Consider the following 10,062-nt stretch of genomic DNA (forward strand, 5'->3'; position numbering starts at 1 on the left):
GTTGTTTAAAGGAAGATTATAGTAAATAACATTCACCCCTGAGCTGGTGTACAGATTAATTACTTTTAGCTACATTTGCAATTCAACTGAAAATATTAGTTAGAAGTGGCACACAAGCCTGGCCTCTACTTACAGGTGCAGCTGAAATTGCACTGGCGAAGCAGAGACAGAGTACAGTGGTCCACATGGTCATAATGGCACAAACTAGGGAACAGAAAAAGCCATTGTAATGTCAGGATAATTTAAAAATCACCTTAGCACAGTTTAAGTAAATAATACAAAAGAAGGTTCTGCCGTTACAGGGAGGCTACACCACGCATATATGTAGCGGTCCATTCGCGGAGCATCTGCAGCAACAATTAGCTTAAACTGTAATCAAGGGAACTGGCTACACTAGACGAGATAACTTTGCGTACGGAATCGGAAAAATTAGACCAGTCTTCTAAAACTATTGTTACGCAAACAAAACACTTCAGATGCGGACCCGGTGTAGCCCGGGCCTGACCCAACAAGCTTGAAATCTAAACAGAGAATTGTAGTATAGTAGTGCAGTACAATATAATAAACAGGAGGCCTACCTTCTTCTTCTGAAAGGCAAACGTTTTGTTTGAGGTACCACTAAGTTCCAATGGTCTAAATGTGAGCCTACGCTTTTGCTTTTAAACCTTTGATGGTCCATATTTAAACCAATCCCATGACGATCTGTTCTTTGGTCACTGGGTGTGGTCAGTATTTAGCAAATGACCAGTGGCGAGAATCTGCCTCCTCAATAGTTGGTCCTATATGCTGACACAGGCATTTGAGTCACTGAGATGACCATGGTTTGTCATTCATAATCATACACATTGAATGCACCTATCAGCAAGTTTCTTGCCAACACAGTTGGTTTCTATGTTCCACTCAGAAGATATGCATAATTAAGAATCATGAGCCAAGCTTGCTTTGTAAAAAAATATATCTTTTTGTACGTTTTTGGAAGATTTTTTGGAAGTTTTTTGTCATCTTGTCTAAAGTTAAACATTATCGTAGGTTCAAATCTGTGGGTCAGTTCCAGGGGCGTCACTAGACCTTATTCACTGGGGCACGTGCCTTAGTAAAAGTCTCCAGTGCCCCAGTAAAATTCTAGCGCGGCTCTAGCTGGAAACGGCATTCATGAGCGCATCTCCGTGTCTGCTTTACTCATGGCTCGAGCCTGTCACTTACCAGCCAATAAAAAAAAAACAAGGAATAAAGAAAGGGGCCATAATAGCCAATCAGGAAATAGCATCTCTGTAGCTGGGTAAGATTGAACGCAACAACCAATGAAAATCGTTCACATGATTCTTCCGAGTGTTTCGTTGTACTGCACACACATACACTGTGGAATCGGCTGGAGCTCATTACATCACTTTGAGCACAGAGTAAGTCGTCCCCTAAAATGCACAACTTGTTTGACAGAAAAAATGACAAGTTGATCGCTGTTAGAGAGTGTTGCACATAACTAGCATCTGTTTTTCAATGCTTAGCGTCATTGTAGCCTTAGCAACAGTTTACCAGCTTGTGCTCTCTCACTCACCATGCGTAGGCTGCATGCACACATGCGGACAATTAACAACGATTTATACTATACTGTAGAAAGAGTAGTCCTGTAAAAGTAGCCTATACTGTTTGTTAAGCTGTCCTACTGTAAAACTAAACACAGCCTTCTGATAAACTATATAGAGATGGACATCATAAAATTCTTCCTGAACAGAGGCAGAGGGAGAGGAACAGTGAGGAGGATGAGGGAGGTATGATAATTTTGCCCACATTAACGGTAACATTAACATTTATGCTGGTAATAGCCAGTGCTGTGATTTGATCAATGATTTAATGGCAAACTCAAATAAGTTTGCTGCATTTGCAAATGTAGCCTATAATAATACACAGAATCAGATAGCCATCTGTGTAAATTATTATAGGCTACGTTTGCAAATGATCACCAAAAGTCAGTATGAAGGCTTAGGCTATTTAAGCTACAAAGAACTGCAGTATTGCCAGGATGTCTATAGGACCCTTGCCTGGGAGGGAAGTATATCTCAATTTTGACTAAAAATAAGCTTCCCTTGTGTTAGTAGGAAAGCCTATTAAATTCATGCAGTGAGTATAGGCCTACTTATGCCTATGTGTTTGGATGTTGCTGGATAGTGGCTGCTACAACAATTGAGGGAGAGAGTGCTGGAGGAGGAGGAGGAGAAGAAGGTCGAAGAGAGGGAGAAGAGAGGGGAGAAAGAGCACAGGCTGGGCAGTCCAGTACCAGGCAGGGGGAGGAGGAGGAGAGAGACAGGCAAGAAACGGATGAGAACATGATGGGGGCTAGACGTAAAACTATTCAGAGTATGGAGGAGGATGTCGGGGGAGCCTAGGGGAGATATGTGATGGTCCAAATCAGGCTAGCCATTTATTTCATATTGCGCGCACAGTTATTTATTTAATTTTTTTTATGTATTGGGAGTTGGGGGCCTGTGCCCCAGCAAAGCTCTAGGTCTAGAATCGCCCCTGGTCAGTTCAATGGTCCCACATAACTCCCGATAATTCTGTTTCATGCACGAGACAATTTGTTGATGGAGTGATCTGCTCTACTCTGCCCATCATTTGAAATTGGGGCCATGGTCTTGCAATACAAGTCACAAGTCATCAGTTTCTCATGTACATAGCAGCTTGCTTATTGGAATAGCAAACAAGTGAAAAACATCCAAAAACTGCTATTGTACCAGCTAGACTTATTCATTAATGTATCGTTAAATGTGTGTGTGTGTGTGTGTGTGTGTGTGTGTGTGTGTGTGTGTTATCGCTATATAATTCAGTGTTGCACCAATTACTTGAAGGTACGCTTAAACAGTTCACAAATCAGTAATATCTAATATATCAAAGTTAATGTGTTTTCAAATTTGATAGATGTGTTTGTATAAATTAATAAACAAGTGATGTTTCTTGTTAACAATATCATAGTGCTCTTTGTGCACTCCAAGATGTAGTTATTTGAAAAAAAAAAAAAACAGTTGCTGTCTGCTGCTAAATCTTTAACTCCGTTGTGCAATCTGATATATTTATCAGGCACCTTCCTTGACACATCTCCTTCCTTTGGCAGCCAGAGAAGGTTATTTCCACCCATAAATAAAGGAAGGCACACATTCATATGACAGATTCTAAGATTTATTTTTTAAATCTGTCGAAACAAACTACAGTATACAAAATGGTAACAGAAAGAGCTTAATGGCTTCCTGTGGGAACCAGGAAGTCAGAGTTGTAGCACCACATTGTCGTGAATGATCAGGTTAGGAAAGAGGAAGCAGCTATCAAGGTCACATCTTTGTCTCCGGGTCTTGGATACCAGTGTCAAGGAATTGGCTTGGCGAGTGTCTGAAAATGAATACAAAACAAGTCTTAAATCTCTTTAGCTCTACATATTTTTCACTTTTTGATTGTTCTCTTTTGGATGTCAGCTTTAATTACAAATATACTTTTGACATATTATCACAGGTGTATGGGCCCTTGTAAATATTGGACAGTGTTAATTTTGAAGCAAGGATGGATTGTCTTACTGTTTACTCATCCTCCTCATCATCATCATCACTGGAAGGAGCCTTCTGTAATAGAGACAGCGAGAGAGAGAGAAGAGAGAGGGGGGGGGGGGGAGGCACATGTGATTTAGAACAAAATATAGGACTTCACCTAGTAATTCAAGCTGAACACCAGTGCCACCAAGTGGCAACAGCGAACATGTGTCAGGCCTGAAGACTGGCACTGCTACATCTTAGCCATCTAGCAACCTGCACATCTGCACAGACAGTTCCATTGCAACAGCAGCAGCATTTTCATCTTTTTCATCCCAACCATCGGTTTGTGGCATTAAAGACTCACTGTGTATCCGAATATGACAGGTGGAGGTGTACTTACGGCAGGGACTGCAGGGGCTGCGGGTGCAGCGGGTGCAACAGGGACAACAGGGACATTAGGGACAACAGGGACAACAGGGACAACAGGGACATTAGGGACAACAGGGACAACAGGGGCCGCAGGGGCAGCAGGAGCGGCAGGGGCAGCGGGGGCCAAGGGGTAAAACTGGGGGGCAACCAAACAAATGCACTCATGTTAATCAATGACCATCTACAAATAGAAATGGACACGGATGAACTAAACGTGATGGACAAAAACTCACGATCTCAACGCTCTCTCTTCCAGCGGGCTGAGGGATCTCCTGCTTCACGAGGACCTATAAGACAGGACACACACACACACACACACACACACACACACGCGCACACGACAAAAGATGATACGTGCAGGTAATCTTAAGCCCGTGGTCTTTAAGTGTGTGTGTGGGTTTGAGTGGTTCTGTTAAGTATGAGAACTCACCTGGGGCCCACCAGCAGCCTGGGCAGCTCTCAACGCATCAAGGATCTGTACGAATCACGCACCGCATGAGCACAGCGCCAACAGGCCACAAAAAACTGTTTGTACAAAATACCCCAATAAACAACAGTCCCAGATAATGAATGGATATTTATGAGTACTCACAGACTGCAGAGAGGACCCTGATACAGCAGGTGCGGCACCAGCTACCTGTCAACATAACATATTCCTTCCTTTAAACCAGGCGCACAGTGGAATACACTTCCCAATGTTTCACATATATTGCTTTGTCTGCTTACAGTTTTTTTCAACTGCTTACACACTAAATATTTGCTTGTCACACAATTTTCTAAAATTGTGTGTCTTCCAAAGTCTTCCAAACACCATAACCCATTGTGACGACATTGTGTGTCATCAAAGTCTTCCAAACACCATAACCCCACACCAAATCTGCAAAACCATAGCTACACTAATTCTCAGTGTTTTCAATTTCCTAAAACACATTTAGCAAAACACCACACACAATTTTCTACCTAACACATAACAATCTAACAGGAAGTAACTTGATTTTCGTTTTTCAAACACAACCCATCAAAATGCCATACTAAATCACCAGTGCTTCACTCTTTCTCTTCACATGTGTAAACACTCATTACTTTACTGAACACCATCCAACCATTGCCATAGTATAGGCCTATGAATAGATATACTCTCTATATAGATAGACCTTTTCAATCTGCTCCTATAGAGGATTTCCGGTTGAAATGTTCAGAACCAATGCAGATACTTTGAAAGGAAAATTACAGTAATCAGACGTTAGCTTACAGTAATGTTCTACAAAAAGTCGACTTTATGTAAATCTTGTCTTTTTTACTCTATTTTTGTTTGTCCCCAAGTACCATTCGCTCAATCATTTTCTCTGTCCCTCCAGAAATGCCTCAGGGACGCTTAGGAATGTTTGTTTCTGCAGGTGAAGGGGTCTATAGCCCCCACCCCCTCCACACACACACACACACACACACACACACACACACACACACACACACACACACACACACACACACACACACACTTTTCTTTGGAAAAAGCAAAGTAATTTGATAGTAACCAGTAATTTTCGCCTTTGGCAAAATCAGCGTTTTCAAAACTCCATGTACATCTGGTGGTATTTTGTATTGTATCATTGTATTTTGCTTTGTTTTTTTCTTGTTGGCTGTAAAATGCTGTATTTGCAACAGCAGATTATTTGGGAAAACTAGCTTGTATTTTTATGTTTTATTTCAACTTCTTCTGTAGATACCGTAACTTTCACTCTTGTGTGGAAATACATATCCCATGAAAGACAGAATAGCTTTAGGTTTTGAGCAACAGTGTGTACATGATCTATCCAAAATGTCATATTATGACAAAAGTGCCAAATTATTAAGAGGCAAATGTTTGCTTTAAAGATGTGTTTATGACATTTTGAATGTTGTGTGTCATTTTGCTGGAGATTTGAGGTATTTTGCATTTTGTGTGAGCAATTGTGGGTTTTGTGTGTAGAGTTATTTCATAGAGTTTTGAAAATGTGTGTAAACAGTTGTAAAAAACTGTAATATGATCTCTGAGTCTGTTTGTCTGCTTAATATGATATGTCTGTTTTCATATAGCTACTCACCCCTGGAGCTTGTTTAATCTCCACCTGAATGTAGGGAGCAAGCTGCTGCAGAAAGAAACAGGAATCGCATGAATGGAGTCACATAAACAGATATTACAATGCTGAGCTGTGTCCACTCGCTGTGGTGTCCAGTCTACTTACAGGAGCACAGAGTGCCATCCCCACCATGCAGGAGAGAACAATAATGGCTTTCATGGTAGAACGTAGCTGCAATGAATCAACAGATGTTTGGTGACACTTTAGTCATCAAGTCTCAAGTCAAATTGTATTGCAATGTTTTAATTACTACTTTTAGCATCTGTGCTCTAGTCTGTTTGAAGCAATGCTAATTGGTCCTCTGAAAGACGTTTCATATTTCTTGAAAAATGAATATTTCTCAGTAAATACAAACTTACCTTTGGTTTGGTATGATCAGAGTGAGTGTAGGAGGTATGTGAGCTGACTGAATTGGTTTGGGGGGAACATCGCTCCCTATTTATTTCATTTGTGAACAAAAGGGCATCAATTTTTGACAGGTGTTGGTCACCAGCCAAATTTTGCCCTCATTTTCTGAAAAAGTGCTTTGACAGCTATTGTATATCTTGTACATCTTCACGGAGCAGTTTGGCTTTGAGTATAATTATAGAAAGCTGCTCAGGCAGAGAACCTGCGCGGAGATTGGGCAAGAATATGACAAGGAAATGTCATAAATCATTTGCTGGAAGGTAACTGAGGTCAGAAATGAAACAACCTGCTTTCAGTCCCTGTCAATCAAAAAGTAAAGGTTCTAGACACTGAATGTGTTGAAATAACAAATGCACGGTAATTATGGAGGAATGGATATAATCCAGCTACAGTACTAGTAACATTTTGCTGATGAAATTTCTGTCTGTGCTGTTGTCTCTCGAGCATTAATACTCTTTAAGAAAAAAACAAACAAACAATCAAAACATGTCAAGTTTAATTGCATATAAAATACATAATTCCCTTTGGATATATTGAGGGTGAGATCAGTGAAAACGCTCTTGTAAAATTCATGAGCAAGTCAGGAATTTGCAACATGATTTGTGATGTTGCCCACAGACAAAATGGAGTAGAACCCAACTGAAATGCTCCAGAGATCATACCAACACATACATTTTTATTTATTTTTATTCATTTATTTATGTCATATATCAATATATATATTTTTCCAGTGAAAATATATTCTGCAGAATGTAGTGAAAGTATTTGAACAAACAGACTCTATATGTCTCTTTCAAGGGTAGTGACAGGCATATCACCAACCATCACACACAAGGTGCAGTAGAGAGAATACATTAGTAAATGCATAGCATACACTATGTGTGTGGTTTCAAGAATGTGTGTTTGAGTCAATGACATGGACTAGTGTCAAGGATGTGTGTGTGTAAGCCAAGGCTGTGTGTGTGTATGTGTGTGTGGTGTCAAGGATGTATGCATGTGCCCAGGCAATGTGTGTGGTGTCAAGGAAGTGTGAATGTGTCTCAATACTACAATTCAAAATGAGAATACCTGACTGTTATTTCCTTTACAATATTACATTTAAATTGATGTTGTATGGGACAGCTCAATCCAGAATACAATTTAGAAACGATATAAAAAAAAAACAGTTATTGCATCAGTTTTGTGTAAACAGATGAATTTGCGCTCATACCGGTACTATATATTCACCAATAGGTTAGTTCAGAGATTACTTTGGTAAAAGTGGGCTAACAAAAGCAAATCATGGAGTCTCTGCCCAGCGAGCAAACATTCTGATAAACCTGCGCTGTACTGTAAATCACCAAGTCTAAATGTATTCTTAAAAACTTAACATATACTACACACATAATGTTTAACATAATCTACACACAGTTAGATGGACATTTGGTAGATTGGTCTAGGATCAGGGCTGTGAATTGTTCATAGCACTGGTGCTACCGAGGTTGATAGTTTTGTTGCACAATTCACAAAATCTCTAGCAATGGTATGTAGTTACAAACACCTCTTATGTAGGTTACACTCTAGAAAACACTTTAAATTAGGTGTCACCGGCGCTAAGCTGGTAAATCACCCATAGCACAGACTGATTTTTTGTGGCATGTCCTACATATATGTAGCACTGTACAGCCCTGAGGGTGCAGGACTGCTAAGGGGATAAGGCCCCCCTGTCTGTCTCCATGGTGTACTCGTTACAGGAAGCCCCAGTTACAGGAGGTTCTGTTGTGAGCACCTCTGCAGGACGAGTGACCAAGTCCACATTTGCATCATTGGTCTGATGGTCAGTGACGAGCATCCACTCTGCAGTCAGCGTCACAGCAGGGGCCTGAGGCTGGTCCAGGCTTGCCGGAGTGGCATCGTGGGAGGGGATGGCACCCCCTGCAGGCACCTCCACCGGCACAAGAGCTGGATCACTGACCATGACCGGGGGCAACCCTGGCATTGGACCAATGGGCAGAAGAGGGCCGAGGGGCATCAGTGGGTTGACGTGCATGACACGGTTGACTTGCATGATGGGGTTGAGAGGCTGATCTGCGGGGTTGGTGGCTGGACGCTGAACCCCAGACGCCGCCATTCTGGCCTGCTTTAGGGCAGGGAGAGAAAGAGATTGGTCATTCAGCTTACTGTCTGCAGTCTACTGATAGTTATTTGGTCCGGTGACAAAGTAGAGGAGCTGGAGCTGAGTTCAGGAGCTGGGCTTGCATGCAGTAGCCAGAAAGCTTGTGGGTTCCTAGTTGCCACCATTGTACCCTAGAGCAGCGGTTCCCAAACTTTTCCCCCCGCGTACCACCGCCTACATTCCGACTCGGCTCGCGTACCCCCACCATCCGACACATAAACACATAAAAACGTAACGCATTCTATAACGCATTCTAACCCCCCCCCGCGTTGACAATATTTGTCCGTTTCCCGGTTTTAGGTGCGTGCATTTGGTCAGTTAAAAAGTTACATCCACATACAATATCTTATAATAGGCCTACAACAACGCCTGACAAGGATGTATTAGTTTGGACAACATATAGCCTAGAAAGGCTAAACTTAGGCTACCTTTAGTTTGTTAAATGTAAAGCCATGTTACCTTTCTTGCCCATCTGAAATAACTCCTAGCTTTGCTCCTTCCCTCCTTTCTGTTTTTGTTGTTTTCAAAAACCTGTTATATCCGCGAAACTTTCCCCCCACGGACCACGGACCATCCAACGCATTCAAAAGTAACGCATTCTATTAGCTATTCCAGGCGTCATGTTTAATAAGCTGCCCTTTTTTTGATGAACACATACAGAGTTTATAAATGATATCCTTTAATTTCATGTTTCCATATCATTATGACCTGATTCGAAATTGTGTATTTATTCATGAATTAATCACAAAAGATTTAAAATTTTAATTTTACACCTGTCCGCCATAGCCCTTTTCATCTCGCGTACCCCCTAGAAGCAGCTCGCGTACCACCGGGGGTACGCGTACCACAGTTTGGGAATCCCTGCCCTAGAGCAATTACCCCAAGTTGCTCTGAGGAGACAGACCCTTATAATAATTGACATACTGTATTGATGTCACTTCAGGTAAAAGCATCAGCCAAATGAAAAACAGAACAAGTATTTGACTTGCACTTACTTCAAGCTCCTCAGAGCTGAGACCACCAGATGTCCCAACCTATAACGACAAATCTGTCTTAGTATCTCCATGTATTAGTTGTTGGCAAGACAAGTCAATTCATTCAGTCATGTTTCAAATGTCTCATATCATGTAAATTACCTACCAAAAGTTGACTGTCAAAATATAGGGGGACCTTAGGAGAAGAGAAGACAAATCCATTTTGTTTATTTGTGTGTTATTTTAGACAACACCTTGTTCTTCATCGATTATCTGATAACTCCTAGTTGTGTAGGATTACGGATGAAATCATAATCTATAGCCCTCTTCTGGGACTATTATGACAGCTAATACCAGTGTGTCCTTTTTAAGCAATTTCTTTCAAAAGACATTCTAATCTCGAGGGCCCAAATTACCTTTGTAGATTTATTGACTGACCAAATAATTCAGTGCTGCCA

The sequence above is a fragment of the Alosa pseudoharengus genome, unplaced genomic scaffold (genome assembly GCF_046254945.1).
Source record: "Alosa pseudoharengus isolate Yale_2024_CS ecotype anadromous, Long Island Sound unplaced genomic scaffold, YU_APseudo_1.1 YU_APseudo_1.1_scf_2, whole genome shotgun sequence".
In the NCBI taxonomy this organism is placed as follows: Eukaryota; Metazoa; Chordata; class Actinopteri; order Clupeiformes; family Clupeidae; genus Alosa; species Alosa pseudoharengus.